Source organism: Euprymna scolopes, chromosome 37 (genome assembly GCF_053919585.1).
Source record: "Euprymna scolopes isolate OS-2025 chromosome 37, ASM5391958v1, whole genome shotgun sequence".
NCBI lineage: Eukaryota > Metazoa > Mollusca > Cephalopoda > Sepiida > Sepiolidae > Euprymna > Euprymna scolopes.
This window is the reverse complement of record NC_136518.1, coordinates 30,334,499-30,352,992: the sequence shown is the minus strand read 5'-3', so window position 1 is coordinate 30,352,992 and position 18,494 is coordinate 30,334,499. Positions and strand designations below refer to the sequence as shown.

General features: G+C 35.5%; 1 protein-coding gene across 1 annotated transcript in view; it reads left to right on the top strand.

The window, feature by feature from the left end:
- LOC145261117 (uncharacterized) overlaps positions 1-18,494 on the top strand; it is a 485,607-nt gene that overhangs the window by 110,791 nt on the left and 356,322 nt on the right. The gene's annotated exons all lie outside the window — the stretch shown is intronic.

Here is an 18,494-nt window from a genome sequence, read left to right as displayed (position 1 = left end):
AAATGTTTACCAAGGAGAAAATGTCGCCACTTACGTAGTGCTTCAACAATAGCAGCTGCTTCTTTTTCTACCGCGTGATGTTTCGTTTCACTAGGGCTTAGTGTTCTGGAATAGAATGCAACCGGGCGATTCTCGTGATTAAGGGTAGCTGCAATACAGTTGTTACTAGTATCTGTTTCTACTATAAATTCTTTTTCTGGATCAACCGTTACCAGCATAGCATCTTTCAAGTCGTTTTTCAGTCTTATAAAAGAGTCCAACGCCACAGAAGATAACGAGAATTCTCTATTGCGGTTTAGTGCTAATATTTTCTCTGCAAAAATTCTGGATAAATTTGCTGTAGTAGGAGAACATCCCAATAATCCGTCTTTGTGATTTTAGATTTAGAGGAGGTGGCATCTCAAGTAGAGGTTTAAGACGTTCGTAGTCGGGTGATATCTGGTTGTTTTTGATAGTGTACCCAAGTAATGTTATCGTTGAGACTGAAACGATGCTTTTTTTTTTATTATTAAGCGTGATGTTGTACTGTTTAGCAACCTCATAAAATCTTTGAAGATTATAGTCATGCTCTTTTTGGGTTTTTCCACAGATAGTAACATTATCCACATAGACAAAAGTATCTACTAATTGCTCTTTGCTGACAATGCCGTAAATGGTCCTTTGGAAGGCGCTTACTCCATTAATAACCCCGAACGGCAGGCGAGTAAACTGGTATAATTTACCATTCGACTCGCATGCTGTAAATTTACGATCCTCCTTACTGATGACGATTTGATGGTATGCTGATTTAAGATCAAGCGTAGTGAAAACATTATACCTGACTATCTCCTCGACAATCTTTGATATACTTGGTATCGGATAAGCGTCTAATTCAGTAAATCTGTTGATTGTGTCGCTATAATCAATCATCATTCTTTTGTTTCGGTTTTCATTCGATGTTACTAGAACTTGCGCTCGCCAAGGTGAAATTGAGGGTTCTATAACATTTTCCTCTAACAATTTTGCAGTCTCTGCTCTTATAAATTTGCTATCAGCAATTGTGTGGCGACGTGACTTGGTGCTGATTGGTGTTATTTTCGTAGAGAGATGAGAAAACAATGGGGGAGGAGAAACGTTCATGGATGGAAAAAAGGTATTCTTGGTGACTGCTCCGATAGCAGTATCAGAAATTTGGGGATATTCGCATGCGAAGTCGCCATTTTGAATATACACCTATCTTTCTATCAGATTTTAATAATAGTAAAACGTAATTTAAACCCGTAAATTTTATTTCAATAAAACGAGCAAAGACCAAATTTTAATATCATAAAAGCTTTAATAGAGAAATAAACAATTTTATTTATTTTTCCGTCGATTTCTTCACTTAAGTGACACTTAACATTCGAACAATAACATTACGTGAATCTTACGATAATTATTTTAACGGCAAAATAAAGAACTTGCCTGGTTAATGAGTAAGATATGCTTTCTTTTAATCTTCCTGTATGAGAATTTATTCATATTTATGTATTATAATCCATGTATTTTTAAATGGAAGGATTTTTCCAACACACGGCGACGACGGCGTGTCTTTAAAGCAAGTTGTGACGACACCGGAAAGTGAAAAATTATCTCTTACTTATGTACGGAGGCCTATAAAAAAAAAAACACTAATTCAGAAACCTTAATAATCTCGATATTGGATTATATTCCTTCAAATTTTCCACTTTTAAAGGTTTTCGGAGGCGCTGAAAACATAAATAAACATATATACGGCAAACGAAACTAATAGTTTCCAAGATAAATTTTACAAATGGTCACAAAGTGGGGGGTCACTTTTCTATAATGATGTGACGTCAAATGGGCACCCACTTTATGGCCACATTGCAATGAACAGATTGACGGTAGCAGTACGTTTTTGCCTGACTTAAGGGAGATAACTTGTCCGGTTTTTTTTATTTTTGTGCCTTGACGCTATCGTAGACAAAATCTGACAGTTTTCATTTTTTCATTAAGACGGATTACTATATGACGCAGATGTTCAATGGTATTTTTCTTTTTTTAATATCTTAAAGAAATACCTGAATATTTTTTTTATTATACTATAAATCTGCATTACCCGAATTCGTCTTTGTTTTTTTATATATCGAAAAAAAGGAAACCAGGAATTAAATATAATTATATCAACTGATGGACTATTAATTACTGGAACATTCTAAACAAAACTTAAGCTTCCACGTAAAAAAAAAAAAAAAAAAAAAAAAACACGTGGTTATCGAAAAAAGAAGGATTTAAATTTTGGACTTTACCGGTAAATTACCAGATAAGTAATATTTTTTTGTTGTTTTAAATTTGAGTATTTTATTTATTCATGTTTTATCTTCAATTTGTGATATATAAAACGGTTCAAGCAAAATTAATTATTAAATTTCTCATAGACATTCCAAAATGGGGGGGTGAATTTATAAAACAACGTTTGTCTAAAATATTATATTTAGTTTATCGGAAAGAGCATAAAATTTTACATTCACCCTGAAAAAAACGTAACAATTGAACGAATAGGAAAATTTTGATAGATTTTTAAAGTTTAAAAATTGAAAAATATTCATCTCATAAAAATCAATTGATTTCATTACGTAACAAAATGGCTCCCCAGAGCGCACGCACGCACTTTGTAAACAATGTTTTTTAAACAATGAAAAATAATATTTCTATTATTTTTTAAACAACTTAAATAGTTTATTTTGGAAGCATATTCTATAAAGAAAATAAATAACCCACTTTAGAAAGAGAAATTACGAGTTTTCTATATTTTAATCGCAGTTTTCTGTTAGGGGTGTCAAAAATTCCCAAATTTCTGATACTGCTACTGCTCCGATAAGTTCTTCCTCCGGTCCATCGAATTTGAAAGTTACCATCTTGTATCTGCCGAGAATATCTTTTCCTATGATTAAGTCGAAAAATAAATTTTTAATGACCTCCACTATTATGTTAGAGTGTACATTATTATTTAGAGAGATATCGACTTTAGTTTCTCCCGCAATTTTCGCACACATTTTAGGGTCGGCTAATGATATTTCTGTGTGTTTGGGAATAATTTCGAGGTTCATTTTTTTTTTGCAATATTGTCGTTAATGAAAGTCCCCACACTACCAGAATCTATCATGGCATTGACAGTGAATCTATTTATTTTACACTTAGTAAAAGTAATGTCTTTTTTCCTTCCTAGACATGCGAGACTCGGGAAATCAGTGTCTTCATTTAACACCGCTGACACGGAAGATTTGCAGACTTTGGCCCAGTGTCCTTCTTTCGAACACTTATTGCAGTTCGAGTACCGTGCTGGACAAAGGCGACGCGGATGACGAGAATTCCCGCAGAAAAAAACAAATTTCCTTTGGCCTCGTTTTTTTTTTTTTTGTGTGTAGCAGCCAGACTCGTATTTTCTCCTGAAGCGATTATTGGCGCAGAAATCACACTCTCCTGGTTGTAACACGCAGAGTGTTTTTCTGCTTGTTCAAGAGATCTTGCCATCTCGTATGCTTCCCGAAAAGTTAGCGAGGATTTCTCGAGAAGTCGTTGCCGAATTGAGGAGGAGGAGATACAGCTAATAAAAGCCTCCCGCATATACTGGCTTTTATTTGTTTCAGCACTCGCGGCTTGGAAGTTGCATGTCTTAGCGAGGTTTTCCAACTGTAGCCTGAAAGAATCCACTGTTTGCGCTGGTTGTTGTTTCATGGTAATAAGTTGGTGTCGGTTGTAAACGATATTAGTAGGCCTGAAGTATGCCGCGTCCAGAGCTCTCATGGCAGATGCATAGTCGCTGGTGTCACTGATTATTTCGTATACATCAGCCGATATGCTATTTATCAAAGCATAGAAGTCAGTTTGGGTGTTTCCAGTTTCTTCAGTGCCGTTAACCGTATGTAAGTAATTCATAAACGTGAGTTTCCAGTGTTTGTACTTTTTTCTGCATTGAAGGCTGTAGACTCGGTGTCGAATCGTTCGGAACGAAGTACTCGGTCCATTTCTTTTGTGAATAAAATTGTAGTGAAAAACGAAGAGCCGAATACCTTTGTAAAGGTTTTATTCACAAAAGAAAGCAAGTCACAGATAGCGTTAATTACGCAGCATTTATAGTTAACGGAAGAGTTCATTCAAGGGATGAGGGGTTAGGGATATTACATATAGTCTGGCCACTTTCCTCTCCTATAAATTGGCGAACCCGTACAAGCACGTGGGGGACCTTCTGTCATACAAATATAATAAGGAAAAAAACACCAACTTCTTGTTCGATTTCTGCTACCTTGCTAATGCTCTTTCAAAAACAATTTAAAAATAATCCAAGTAGATTTCATGTGTATTTTTATGTTTATTTGCTAGATAAATGTATAAAGATTCTTGTAAAACTAAATTTTATTCGTTTTTTTTTTCTTTAGAAAAAATATTTTTCCTGTACAATCAAACAGAGATTTATCAAATAGGTAGTTTGGGTTAGGATCGGAAACATCAACTTCAGTTTCGTTGCATAGGTCGAATTTTTAAAAATAATAAAAGTGGTTTATCGTACGTAATTTTGTGTTTATTGGCTAGATAAATGTATAAAGGTTCTTGTAAAAATAAACTTTGTTGATTTTTATTATTTTCCCGGTACGCTACACAGAGATTTATGAAAATAGTTAATTTTGTTTTAGACGCAAACATCCACTTCAGCTCCGTGATTGGATTTTTTTTAAATAGTAAACATGGTTTTTCATATAAAATTTTATGTTCATTGGCTAGACAAAATATAAGGATTCTAGTAAAAATAAATTGTATTCATTTTTATTCATTTGTAAAAATATTTCCCGCTATACCACACAGAGATTTATCAAAAAAGGTTATTTTGTTTTAGAATCAAAACATCGACTTCAGCTCCGTTGTTGCATTTTTAAAATATATGTGGTTCTTCATATGTACGTTTATGTTTAATCGCTGGATAGAAATTTGTTTTATGAGGAAATAAAATTTGGCGCACTAGCATACTTTTTTGGTGTATTTTTTGGCGAAACAAATGGCAGATTGAATTCTGGCGCCCTGGCGTTTTAGTGTCCCCAAAAAGAATTACCCGACGATTAGAATGCAAATTAAAAAAAAAAACAGTGTAGGGAGAGAATAGTTTTAAAAAAAAGCCCGTCACATGTAAAGAATGAGTTTCTACATAATAACATATTATTTTGAAAAGCATTTTTAACATTAAAGGGATTTCTGTTTACTATTCTGCACCTTCTCACTTTGAAAAAATGTTCATATTTTTTCTCATAATCACATTTCGTAGATTGATTTGTATTACTGTAAAAGGAAGACAGTTACCACCACTACTCCTGCTGCTAATAATAATAATAATAATAATAATAATAATAATAATAATAATAATAGCAGCAGCAGCAAATATATTAATCCCTTCAGCTAATTCACTTCTCCCAAATGGGATTCTACATTTTGAAATGATTATATGGCGAAAAAAACTCAAAATTATTTTTAAATTTTGCGAAGTATTTCGCACATAAAATGAACGTACAATAATACTTATTTCTGGGCCATTCTTGCTTAAGCGCTCCAAAATCGAAAATTAAACAAAACACTCGTATTATTTTTGATCGATTGTTAACATTTCTGTGTTTCTACCAGCGTTTGTTTCATTTTCAATTTTGAGTGGTTATCAATTGTCCTTCTGCCGGGGGTTATTGGGCAGGCATTTTTAAAAAGTTCTGACTAAAAAGGAAGACACTAAGTCTGTTTTGAACCAAAAACAAACTTTAAAAGAAGTTTAAACACAAATAAATTTATTCAGGTATGTAGAAGAGTTTTGCCTTTGTTACATAAGAAGGGCTGTATCCTTCTCATGTAAGTAAGAAGACAGACTAGATAAGTGGAAATGATATTAGGAAAAGCCTAGAATCTAAACCCTGTAGGCAAGTGGATAATCGAAATCCTAGGGATGCAGTACATTGTTAATTCTTTTAGAAACAGTTAAGTATTATTTATGTCGGAAAAAAGCGATTGTCCATTTTAGAATAATTGGATATTAAATATGTCAATTAAAAGAATAGACAATACGAGTTAAAACTATTGTTTAAAAATAGGTTAAATATTAAACAATTAGAATTGGGAATTCTTTGTTTGCCAAAAGTGTGTTTGGACAGACATATGTAAATCCACGTGAAAGTTAGTCATGTTGGGAACCACATTTCTGACGTCATAAACAAAGGTGATTTCTCAATATATGAATCGACGGTTCGAAGTTAGAGAAGATCTGATAATCGGAGTAGATCACACACAGTGATAGAGTCAGTTGGAGACTGCAAAGGGAGAAAAGTAGACCATGCAGTCGAAAAGGCTTGAATTCCTGACATCACTAATCGGCTAGTTGAGGAATAAAGAAACCATCAATAATTTTGTAAATGTCGTCTTCGTGTTGTCTTTACAATCGAAAAGGTAAATGTGTTTTGTATATTCACCTACAAACGAACTCTTGTGTAACCCCCTTACAAGTAATGTGCCTCCTTCATCATAATAATGAATCTCCTTTCCTCTATATGTGTTAAGAACTGTTGCATCATATCTCCTCGTCTGTATTAATAGTATGAAGTCCCCAAGAATCATCCCAGTCTGTTATAAATGTTCCCTCAGTATCGTCATCATCGTCGTTATCTCTGTTATCATCTCCGTTATACATGTCTCCGATATGAATCTGCCATCATCCTCAATATATGCACCACTACACAACACCTTTGGCAACATTTATTTGTTGAGTATTTATTATTTTTCTTTTTCTGTTAATTACAGTAATAAATGTTTAAATCTCATTCTTCTTTTTGAGGTGCATACATACGTTTAAATGTAGATATAATTTCCTTCTATAATAAAGAAAACCTCTTTATGTATCCCATCCAACATATTGATGTACTCATGGGAGAATTTCATCTATATTTTTCTTTTGCGTCCTTAAGAGAAGTGCCATAAAACTTTAATTATTTCAAAAGAAGCTGATGACAGGCACCGCCAATGTACTGTTGGCGCCAACGAAATTAAAACCCCTCGCCAAGAGCATTTACAACCGTTTTTATAATCAAGTGAACTCCCTCGGATGGTGCATATAAGCATTTAGCGAATAGATTCGAAAAGTTTACAAAGAGATTAGGGAAGTTATCTCTGATAAATGACCAATATATAAAATAATTAAACTCTGTGAATCAATGTTTAATCTGTAAATGACATTTATAACCCATTCTGTGGCCCTTCTCAGTATTATGTTGTAAATGAAAAAAAAATGTGTTTGTTTAATTTTTCATTGTAAAATAAAATTTCAAAGAATCAGTTTGGAATCGGAAATCAGATTATAATTTTTCCGATTCCGATACCCCAAAAAGTTTCGATATTTTCGATTCCCGATTGCGATTAATCGTCCTAACCTATATTTTGTTCCTGATGATTTCCCTCAATTCTTACTGGGTTGGGGATTTGTTAATATAGACTTTTTCTTTAAAATATTCCCACAAGAAAAAGTCTGGGCTAGTTAAATCTGGGGAATATGGTGGCTATTTTACATTGCCAATTCAAAAACTGAAAATGAGCAACATTTTTTTTTTTTTTACATGGGGGTCACCACTTATCAAGGCCCGAAGGCCACTCAGGGATAAGGATTATTGCGTGCACAGTAATCAATGAGATAGTATTGTAGTAATCATTAGTATTGGGGGTTTTCATAGAGTGTCTTACTTAAGGGGGCGGTTTGTCAGGAGTTTGTTCATGTGGGACTTGAAGACGTCCAAGTTGTAGTCAGGGGCGAAACAGGCAAGCGGCAGAGAGTTCCACTGGCGTGTGGTTCTAAGAAAGAAGCTTTGCTCATGGAATCTACGCTTGGATTTAGGCACAGATAAAGAGTGGGGAAAATTATTGACAGTAGTTTCAGCCAGACGGGTGTTTCTCATGAAAGATTGGGGAGGAGGGATTGGAGCTCAGATGAGCACCTGCCATGGAAATAACGATAAAACAAAGACAAGCTCGCAACGTCTCTTCTGTGGGTGAGAGGTTGCAGGGTAGAGAAAAGGGCATCCCCCACTAAACCACGAAGTCTATTTTGTACTCTGTCAAGGCAGGATAGACTGTTTTTAGCAGCTCCTGCCCAGATGTGGCAGCAGTACTCCATCCTTGGACGTACTTGGCTTTTATACAGATAGAGAATTGCATCAGTAGTGAGATATCTTCTGGAGCGGTAGAAGGATCCCACCATTTTCCCAGCGTCCCTGGCAACAGATTTGATGTACGTGTTCCATTTCAGATCAGGAGTAAAGGTCAAACCCAGAAGCTTGTCAAAATATGGAGCCTCTCCAAGACGAGAGCCATCCATTTCAATTGATGCCAGATGGGGATCAGAGCGTTGATGATATAAAGATAGAAGCTTGGTTTTGGATGCATTAAAAGTGACCAGCCACCTCTTCCCCCATTGTACCACGTGCTCAAGATCAGAGGAGAGAGAATTAGAGAGAACTTTGTCATTTACGGCCTTTGATGTGTTACCATAGATGGTCGTGTCATCAGCATAGATGTCAACGAATGATTTAAGTATGTGTTTTGGGAGATCATTGATGTAGATCAGGAAGAGAGTTGGACCCAGGATGGACCCCTGGGGGACTCCAGCATTAAAACTGTGGGCCTCTGACTTCTGCCGATCAACCACTACTCTTATGAACCTATCGGAAAGAAATGATTTAATTATTGAGAAAACATTTCCAGTAACACCCTAGCTGGAAATCTTGTGAAGTAGGCCCTTATGCCATACCTTATCGAAGGGCTTCGATATGTCAAGAGCAATTGCCCTGGAAAGGATACTTTTGTCAAGATATTCACTAATCCTATGTGATATAACTGTTAGCACATCTGTGGTAGATCTTGCAGAGCGGAAACCATATTGCATGTCAGTAAGAAGGTTATTTCTGTTGAGGTGGTTGACTACTTCTTTATTTAATATGGATTCCAACAACTTACTCATGACACACAAGAGACTTATTGGTCTTTAAAAGACATATAAATATAATTTTTTTTTAATAAAAAAAGATTGTTTGAATCTTGCGACTGTTTAAAAATTTCCCAATATCTTAGACGATTGTGTAAAAATTACAAAAAGATATCATCAATTGCTTTATTGCAGATTAGTAAAATATCAATATTTCACTAAATATACGTCACAAAAAATGGAAATTGTGCCATCAAAACGCTGCTTTAAGGTTAGTTATTTCCTCACATTTTATTCAAATTCATGCTATATTTATATATTTATTATGAAGGAAATTATACTGTCCATCGTTTTATTGCAGATCTCTTAAAATGCCAAAAAATCAGGCGATTAAATGTTATCGAAACGCAAAGGATAGTTGCTGGATTCGCAGAAGGATTGTCCATTAAAAATTTAGCCATCGAGCTGGAATGGGATCCAATAACCTCGGCCTCATTCTTGAACAACCCGAACACCAAATCCCAAAAAAAATACGGCATCAAGAGAAACCTTTCAGATCGTGATATTCAGAAAATTCGTAGGGAAGTCAACCGAAACACAAACGGTACCAATGCTTCCGTTTTTGAAAAGGCTGCAATCGCTCCAAGATCCAAGCAGGCCGGATACAATGTGTTGAATGAGACTGCAAGGAATATCAAACCTCTTCCAAGGTCTCCATTTCGAAAACAACATAGGGAAAAACGAATAGCCTGGATACAGAATGACATGAAAATGGATTTCCAACAGGTCCTTTTTAGGGATGACGCCCATGCTACTCTTGACGGTCCCGATAAATGGACCAAACTTTGAAACCCAAACGGAACTCTGATCCGTTACAGAGTCCATTGCCAACAAGGAGGTGGAGGCATCATATTTTGGGCGGGAATCATTGGAGATAAGTTGGTTGAACCATGCCGAGTGCCAGAAGGTGTGAACCTTACCAGCAATTCGTACACGGCCTTTTTGGATAATCATAGTCGACATGACTAGATAACCTACCATTGTCACGTCACTTTTAGATAATTTTAATACGTGACAATGTACCATCCCATTCTGCTTGGGGCGACTGCAACCTTTCTTGAATTTATGGGATTAGTTGGAGAAACTCTCATCCTGACCGCTGTGTTCTCCAGACTTTAACCCCATTGAATATCTCTAGTCAATATTAAAAAGCGGATTCTATGTGGTAGGAGAGCCATTTACTTCAAATCATGCCTTGTGGAGGAACATAGTTGATGTTGCTAGAGCCATAACTCCTTTTAAGATCAAACAATTGATTTCCTCGAGGAACAAAAAGGTTGTTTTAAGATATGTTAAAAAATGGTGGATATGTCGATAAATAATTCATTTATATGAGACTTATACCTAGGATATGCTTTTGTTTATTATTCTTTGACAGAAAAATATAATAAAAAGTAAAGTACGTAAGATTAGACATTGTATTTTTGTGTAAAACATCATTTGAAGAGACCTGCAATAAAGCGATGAACTAGCTGTATCAGAAAGCGGCCATTAAAAATTCAATTAATTATTATATTATTAGTATTCAATAATACCATGTTTCGAAGCTTATAACTACTTGAAAACCGTAATTCAAGCACTTTTTTTTTCAATTAACGAAGCAAATATCAGATTTAAAAAATAAGTTCCATTTCAGATCAGGAGTAAAGGTCAAACCCAGAAGCTTGTCAAAACACGGGATCTCACCAAGACGAGAGCCATCCATCACAATTGATGCCAGATGGGGATCAGAGCGTTGATGATGTAAGGATAGGAGTTTGGTTTTGGATGCATTAAAGGTAACCAGCCACGTCTTCCCCCACTGAACCATGCGCTCAAGATCAGAGGAGAAAGAATCAGAGAGAACTTTGTCATTTACAGCCTTTGATGTGTTGCCGTAGATGGTCGTATCATTAGCATAGATGTCAACGAATGATTTATGTATGTGTTTAGGGAGGTCATTGATGTAGATCAGGAAGAGAGTTGGGCCCAGGATTGATCCCTGAGGGACTCCAGCATTTATATTGCAGGCCTCCGATTTTTGTCCATCTACCACTACTCTTATGAGCCTATCGGAGAGAAATGATTTAATGATTTAGAAAGCATTTCCAGTTATACCATAGCTGGAAATCTTGTGAAGTAGACCCTTATGCCATACCTTGTCGAAGGCCTTTGATATGTCAAGAGCAATTGACCTAGAAAGGAAGCCTTTGTCAAGAGATTCACTAATCCTGTGGGATATAACCGTCAGCACATCTGCGGTAGATCTTGCAGAGCGGAAACCATATTGTGTGTCACTAAGAAGGTTGTTCCTGCTGAGGTGGTTGACTATTTCTCTATTTAATATGGATTCCAGCAACTTACTCATAACACACAGGAGACTTATTGGTCTGTACTGAGAGGGAGATGACTTATCACCTGAATTCTTAAATTCAGGGCAAACTGATGAGGTCTTCCAGGGAGTCGGAAAGCACTTCTCCTTAAGGCAGCGCTTAAATATTTTCGTAAGTATGGGAGCAAGTTCTGATTGAAGCTTTTTTAACACTATAATTGGGATGCCATCAGGGCCAGTTGCTTTACTGGAATCTAGGTTCTTGATTAGCTTGGCGACCTCATGCACAGATATTTGTATGTTACCTTGCTTGTTCTGTGTTATAGGAGGAAATATGGGGAGTTGATGGCCTTCAGCGCATAGCTGCAAAGTTCTTTGCATATAGTTTGGCCTTGTCTGACGCTGACGAGATGACCTCTGGTCCATTGATAATGGTTGGGATAGAACGCACACTTCTGTTCAGGATCCTATTTGTTATTTGACAAAACTGGTGGGAACCAAGCCGCTGATCAGCTACCTTGGATTTAACAGACTGGGCATATAGCTCTCTAGCATTTTTTATTACTCTTTTACAGTGGTTGCTGGCAGTCCTGAAAGCAGCTTTAGTCTCAGTGCATCTATTACGTTGGTAGCTATGAAAAAAGTGATTTCTGTGCGCGATAGCAGCAGCACATTCTGGGGAGAACCATGGCTGGCTGTTAGGTTTTTGTTGGAATGTTTTAGATGGTATGAATTGGTCTATGCCTACAATTAACTATTCGGTCGGATCTGATACTATAGAGGACACTTCCTTTTTAAGCATGGAGTGCAGAGGTAAATCAGATATGAATGTACGGAAGCTATCCCAGTCAGCCATAGAGTATCGGTATACAGTGCTGTGCAGGGGTGCGTCTGGGGACTTCTTACATTTCGTTTTTATCTTAACTGATACGACGGAGTGGTCGGAGGATCCTAGAGGAGAATGAACGGAATATGAACATAGCTCAGGGGAAGTTGAGAGAAAAAGTTCTAGGAGGCTTGCATATTGACCGGGTGTATCGGACAGACGGGTGGGTTCGCGAAAAATCTGAGTGAGGTCATAAGCAATGGCAAAATCATGACAAAACCTCCCCTCGTCTGTCTTATTTGAATGGGTCAGCCATTCCACGTTATGGACGTTGAAGTCACCACAGATGTGGATGTTAGCCGAGGGATGTGCAGAGTATGTGGTCTATTTTCTCAGATATGCTCTTAAAGATAGTAACTCCGCTGTTGTGGGGCCTATAGAGGGAAATATAAATGCAGTGGTGTTAGCAAGTGCAACCCTGAAGCACATATAGGGTAAATTAGGATCTTCTCTAGAGATATCCCTGCCACACGGGAAGCCATCCTTAATGTAGGCACATATTCCATACCCATGGCGATCTTGGGTGTCAGATTTAGCTGTTAAGTTAGAGTATCCGTTAATTATGACTCATCTAGTGAAGTGGTCGGCCCTATTCCAGTTTCACTTTGAAATAATATGTTCGGTTTCTTCTCCTGTAATTGGGTTTCAACCTCTGGAAGGTTAGAACGTAGACCCCTGATGTTGGAGAAGGAGACCTGGTAGTAGGGGTCTACGTTGGAAGATGGGGTTCTAGGTTTTAAGCATTCATTCTAAATAATTGTATATTAGTTTAGATCATCTATTACGTGCAATTATATTCATGCAGATATTCTACATGATTTATACTTTCGTAATATTTGCGTAAAAATGTTATCGTAAACACAAACCTCTTTCTCTATATATTATGTATAATGTATTATAGATTCAAATGATTAATGCCCTGGAACTTAATAAAGATCTTTCTTTTTTTTTGTGATTAATTGAATAATGTTAGTCATATTTTGTGTATGGATATTCATATTAAAACCCTTTTTTTTTCTATTTATTTTTCCGATTTAAAAGAAAATACAACTTTGTTATTTATGGGCTGTTGAATTTCATTCATCTGTAAAAGATTTAGCTAATTTGCATATTTTTAAAACATTGATTTTAATTAATTCCCTATTGGGATTTTCGGTTTTCTCATGGGATAATCATTTTTAGTTAATTATTACGTGCATATATTCATGCAGATATTCTACATGATTTATACTTGCATAATATTCGAGTAAACGTGTTATAGTAAACACAAACCTCTTTCTATGTATGCGTATATATATTTGTTTAAAAAAATGTGCCTACCAAACTCCTCTGTCAGTTTTTGGTCTACAGACAAGAAACTTCATATATTCGGACCCATGCGAAACTTTATATTTGTGTTTTAGCCGGGAAAAATGGTGCAAAAGTGTGAAAGTTTAAAAATGAAATTTGCCAGGTAATTGTTGAACGACAGTTTTACGAATATGCACGCGTAACGTCGTAGCTATTGGTTCATGTTTTAATTTTTAGCCTTGCAGCAACATATCTTCATAGGTCAGGCATTAACGTCAAAGTAAAAAGTAAATCGTTAGCTAAACGTTTTGGTTTCAATTATCTGTGGTGACGCAAAAGTCATTTTTTTTTTATCATAACTATATATTGGGTCCAATACAATATAATAAATATGAAATTTACATAAATCAAAATATCATATACAAGCGTATTTTACAATGCCGGGCGGTCTGCTAATTAGCAATAAAATTGGAATGTATAGAATGTTTTTCTTTTCTATAAGTTTAGATTAATATTAATAAAATAATTTTAATAATATTAATCTAAATATGTTAAGAAGTTTAAATGAAAAATGATGGAATAAGACATTACAATGAAATAATTGTCATGTCGGTAACGCTTTGCATGTGCCATTGTATGGATGAAATCATGGTTGATACACTTCGAAGTAAAATTACATTCGTAAAAAAAAAAATTTGAAATGTTAACTGTTTTTTTTTTAATTACACAAACAAATCAGAATCCTCCAAAATGCCAACAAAGAATAGAAATTCTCACGAAACTTACTCGACTGAGATTAATAAGAAAAATTACTTTGCATAAATGATGTATAAAGTTAACGACATTATTATGAACTGTTCACGGTTTACTATCAAATATGAAATCGACACTAGAATAGAAATTAGAATAGAATTTTTTAAAAAAGCAAACAATAATTTTGAAAAAAGCGCAAAAAAGACAGACAAGTGTTACGGGCCAGGATATAAATATCCTAATCGCTACAAAAGAAAATAATGAAACGAATGGAAAGAAGGAAACAAAAACTCAATTGCTGGATAAAATAAACATGTCGTTTATTTTCTGTTGAAAAATCAATGTTTTAGGTTTAACTCGTGTTCATGTCCGCGCGTGGAAAGACGAGTGAGTAATGTAGTGGAACGAGTCTAGCGAGTAGACAAAGAAAAAGATAGGAGGTTGACATCAGTAAAGCTGTGCGCACGTGTTGGTACTTGTCCACGTGGAAATGTCTTCAGGACACTAGCTGTGGACGCGAACTTGTCTGGTTGATGGACCAAAGCAAAAGTGAAAAAAGAGTGAGAAAGTTAATCCAGTTCATGGAGAGAAAAAGCGTATAAAGTGTACGTACTGTCTGTTGACTCTTGCCCCACACAGTAGCAGGTGGCGTGGGGCGCGCGTGCCCGCGCGCCCCTAAAGGGGCGAATGGTCCGTTGACCGGTCAGCTAGAGAGCTAAGTCGAAAAGGAGGAAACAGCTTATTGCTCTCGCTTTTATAGTTGTTTCCGATGGTCTTTTGTGCATGTGTGGATTTCCTTTAAAGGGGAAGTGACGTTGTCCATGTGTGCGTACATGTGCGTATATGTGAGTACACGTGTGTACTTTAGCGTGCGTGTGTATGCACGTGGATGTGAGTGTACGTGAACGTGAATATATTTACGTGTGTGTACGTGCGCGCGTATGTTTGTGTGCGCGTATGTATATGACAAGAAAAATGACTTGAGATGTGAACGCGTGTTTTTGTGTGAGACTAGAAAAGGGCTCACACATAAGTATCACAGAAAATATCATCCTAGAATTCATATTTTTATGCTTGTAACCACAAAACTCAATTAGTCGTTAAATGTGATCGGTTTTGTTCGTGAAGCAAAACTGCGTTATGTTTATAAGCGATCGCGTAAACAAAAGTTTCCATTTGCTCAGCTTAGATTTTATTCATTTCATTTCATTTCATTTCTCCCAGTGTCGGTTTTATAATATTTTCAATAGTCGGCTCTTTTGATCCTGGTACATAAAATTCACTTGTCGGCACTTAACTCGAAAAACTTTTTTTTTAATCTCTTTATTTCTGATTATAATTCAAGAATTATAGGCTCAGATTATAAATGATCATTTCCAAATCGCCCTTCTCACATAAGAAACCTTGCTAGTCGACTTTTACACTATCGTTATTCAACAAAGCTGCAATTTTTGTGTCTTGTAAAACGTTCATAGCAAGACCCTGTCTTACATAACTAGGGCTGTGTTTGAATATAGATGTTTGAAAATGTTTTAATGGATATGTTTGAATTACACTATAAAAGTCAGAGTTGAATTCAGACAGAAGTCAGGAATCTACTAAATTTCTGGAGAAGAAATTCTATTACTTAACTGGCGAGATTTCAAGAAAAGAAGTGCCTGGATGCTGGCCTCAATGCTGGGGGTCGCACAATGTAGTTAGGTGTAACGAGACAATCTATCCGTCTATCAAGATTTCTCTTCCCCGCGTACAAACGTAATCTATCGCTTTAATTTTTATTTATTTACTTTTGAATGTTTTTCTTTTTAAATAAACCTTTTAAATCGGTGTATTTTATCACTTGTTTTATACTTCGGTGTATTTTATAACTTTTTTATATACATCGGTGTATTTTATAACTTTTTTTATATACATCGATGTATTTTATAACTTTTTTATATAGATGAGTGGCTTTGTATTTTCAAAAAACAAGAATCTGATTTCACAACGACGACGACGACAATGATGCAGGTGTACTATAGTTTGTTTGTTTTGTTTGTTTTTTTTTGTTGTTTTTTTTTTGTTTTTTTACGCATCATCGCTAAGTGAAATTAAACACTCGTCTTACTATTGAAAATATATGTTCATTCTCCGCTTAATAATGGATTAATGGGTTTTCCTTGAGCAGTTATTTTTCAAGAATTTCCGATCCGTGGAATGGGATTGCTCTATACGTGCTACAACATGGCTTTCTCCAAATCTAATCTCTATCAATAATTGTAGTTATCATTTAAATGAATTCTATTTTTATTATTACGCTTAAAATAAAATGACATTTTTTTCAACAAAAATTTAAAATAATTCAAGATAAGGGTGCGTAAGTCATTAAGTTAGGAGTGTTATTTAACAAAAAAATGAGATGGTTTTTAAAATACCATTTCATAATCTAAAAGTTAGTCCTTAATCGATCGTCGGGTTGTTTTTTGTTTTAATAAATAAAACAAAGATTTTTGTTGAAATTTTAATAAGGAAATTATTTTTTATTTATTCAACATCCCGACATTTAACGAAAGGGACGCATTCTTTGCCCGGCCTTTTGCAGGTCACTTCATCATCATCATCATCATCATCATCATCATCATCTACTCTTTCACCCTCTGGATGGGGTTGAGGAAAGGAGGAAGAAAGAACTTTTGCTTTCCCCGTTTTCGTCAGTTCGGGTATCCCCGGCCTTCGAGGAGGAGGCTTTACTTCGTTCTCCGTCAAAAATATTTTGACGTCGTTAAATATAATGTTACTGATTTTTCTCCTTTAGAAAAAGATGTTTGTTTGGAACTCCATTGATAATTACTAAACTTTTAACGTAATTTCATTCCCAGTTATTAAAAAGCAACAAGGACTTATCGATTGGAAAATTAATCTCAAAAAGACCAGCGGAAAAAACCGGTTGTGTTTTTTGGGGTTCCTTTCTGTAAAAGACAGAAATTAATTTCGCCGGCTTCACGACAAGAAGACGAGCAGATTATCGACACCGCCAGGAGAAAAAAATTCCCTCGTTGTTACAGGAACTTGAGAGAGACCATCTTGGAAGACAATTCAACCGAAGTTTCCTTCACAGAACAATATTTTTTATTAAAAAAAATACCATTAATACCAGAATTTTTCCCGTGTAAGGAAAACACGACATCCTGGACAGTCTGGAAATACAGGCGTAAGAATTATTTTATTTGTACAAAGCGGCTTGTGGTTTTCTTTTCTTTCCTTTGAATTTAAAGGTACATGAGCCTTCACAAAGGAAACATATTTTGCCTCTTTTCTTCCATTTAAAGTCAAAGAGACTTTGTTTGAGATTCCCTTTCGAGGAAGAAGAAAAAAAAACATTTTAAAGAAAGACTGAAAAGAACTTTCTGTTTTTTTTTTTATATATATATATATGTTCTTTTCTTTCCAGCCTTTCTTACAAGTAAGAATTGTCGTTTTATTTGTATTTGTTTTTTTTTATTTTAAATGTCTCTTTAAGGGCTTTGTTTAAACCCTAACTTTGGGAAATAAAGGCAATTCATAACTTTTATTTTAATAAATTTGGATAATTTTAAACGCATTTAGGGTCTGTATTTCTTTTGCTCATTTCCGGGAAACTTTGTTTCATATGCTTCTTTTTTTTTTTCTTTTTTTTTTTTTCTTTCAATTTTTGTTACCATGGAAAACGGATTTCGGTAACGACCCCAAAATGCCGACAATTTCGATGAAAGAATTTATATTTATCGAAGAATAATAAAGCTTAATATAAACCAATCAATTTTATTAACAACAAACTAGCAAATTGCAATAAGTTATGTTAAATAACAGAAGATATTGCAGATATATCGCCTCAATGTTTGTCCAAAGTAAGCTCAGACTTAGAAATAGTTGGCAGAGTTCCGTATAGCAGAAACACGGTTTAAGAAGGTTGCTTTTCTTTTGCTGAGACGAAAGCTAAGGCACTACAACATACGCAGGTGTCAGCGTAGACTGCGATTAGTTGTTGGTGTGAAAAAACGAGACATTCCTGTTGATGATGCTGTTTTCCAGAATCCGATCACCTGGCATAATTTGAGGCGGCTTTAAAGTCGTTATTTGCATGTAAGCCTGTCATCATCTTGTTCATCTAACATTGAATCCTGTCATCATCTTGTGCATCTAACATCGAATAGGATTTAGTTGTCATGTATTTTTTGAAAGCCGGGGATTTGTTTCTT